Source organism: Gadus chalcogrammus, chromosome 16 (genome assembly GCF_026213295.1).
Source record: "Gadus chalcogrammus isolate NIFS_2021 chromosome 16, NIFS_Gcha_1.0, whole genome shotgun sequence".
In the NCBI taxonomy this organism is placed as follows: Eukaryota; Metazoa; Chordata; class Actinopteri; order Gadiformes; family Gadidae; genus Gadus; species Gadus chalcogrammus.
In genome coordinates, this window is record NC_079427.1 from 6305030 (window position 1) to 6306560 (window position 1531).

Here is a 1531-nt window from a genome sequence, read left to right on the forward strand (position 1 = left end):
AGGGTATTGCTGAAATAAGCTTGAGATATTTGATCCATTTAAGCAAACCCTTTTTCTTAAAAGGTCTGCTAGACGTCCTGTACATATACAAACTGACTGCCTTATGATTCATAGCCAGAGAAACTAATAATCGCCTAGTGAGTAATGGAGTAATAGATGCGATTATTTTCAGCTGGACATTTCAAATTAAGTGCAGATGTTTATTGGATCAAAACAATCTGTGTGGAAGCAGATGCTCAAAACGTAATGTTTTATTTTTTATTTATTTTTACAAAAATGTGGGTCACGGGCCACAAAAGGTTGACCTATATCAACATGTTCTTCTAACCCCACTGCAGATGATTGGGTAGAAGGGAAGGTTTTGATGGGGGCTGTTATGTTCCCCCGTCTCTGAGATGGTTCCAGCTCAGGACCCACTAGATTCTCGCTAAGAGGGGAGGTCCCATGGGGGGAAGGGGGGGATTGTTGATCCATTCCCATGGTAAACATCTGGCCCCAGTGATGCCGACGATGTAATCTGCTCTGGAGCACGTCGGATAATAAGCCTGGGTAGAGCGAGGGCTGAGTCACATGGCTGAAAGAGAGAGAGAGAGAGAGAGAGAGAGAGAGAGAGAGAGAGAGAGAGAGAGAGAGAGAGAGAGAGAGAGAGAGAGAGAGAGAGAGACTGTATTATCGAGAAAGAAAGAGGGAGGGATGAGAAACAGTGAGAGGAAAGCATTTAGTGTTTTAATTCAGTCATTTAGTAGACACTTTAAAAAAAAAATGACTTGCAAGTAGTGGTACTGCAAAATAGTTAAATTAGGGACATTTCAACATACATAATCAACATATAAAGTGTCATAAAAGAAAAGAGTTGAGATGGGGTGCGATCAGCTATGACCTGTCAGCATTTGGCCAAGGAGAGATGGCAAACCACACATTGTAAACTCATAAATTCATAGATTACAATATTATCATCATCTATATTAGCATCCATTATAGCATGCACACCTGGCCCGCCAACCAAGGTCATTACAGTGCTTGAGTGATTATTGGGAAATGAAAAGCAATTATCTCCTCCGCTGCAAGAGATTGTTTTTGTTGCGCCTCTAATAGTCGCTAATGCTATCGCACACCTGCGTAGCTAAGCAACTAAACTACTCGCTCAGGGTAAAAAGTCTACAGTGCAATTAGCCCTTTATTGCAGCGTGGCCCGCGTTCCTCTGTTCTATCTCTCTTTCGCTACAGGAAGGCAGGTTCCTTCGACCTAGTGATCCAATGATTCGCTGACGAAGGCAGGTTCTCTGAACTAGTGATCTAGCGTTTGGTTTATTCGCGCTGTTCAAGTGTGCATTGAGTTGGGGAGAGACGAGTGCTGGTAATGACGTGCCTCACGGCAGATATTCCTTCCATCCCCCATGGATCAGGTCCCTGTTCGAGCCCCATGGTTGTGTTTAGACTGCATGCAGCCGTAGGGGAATCCTGCGGTGGAAGTGGAGCAGGGAACTATTTTTGAGGGCTTTGAAAGGAGCAGAGAGCAAGATGACAGAGG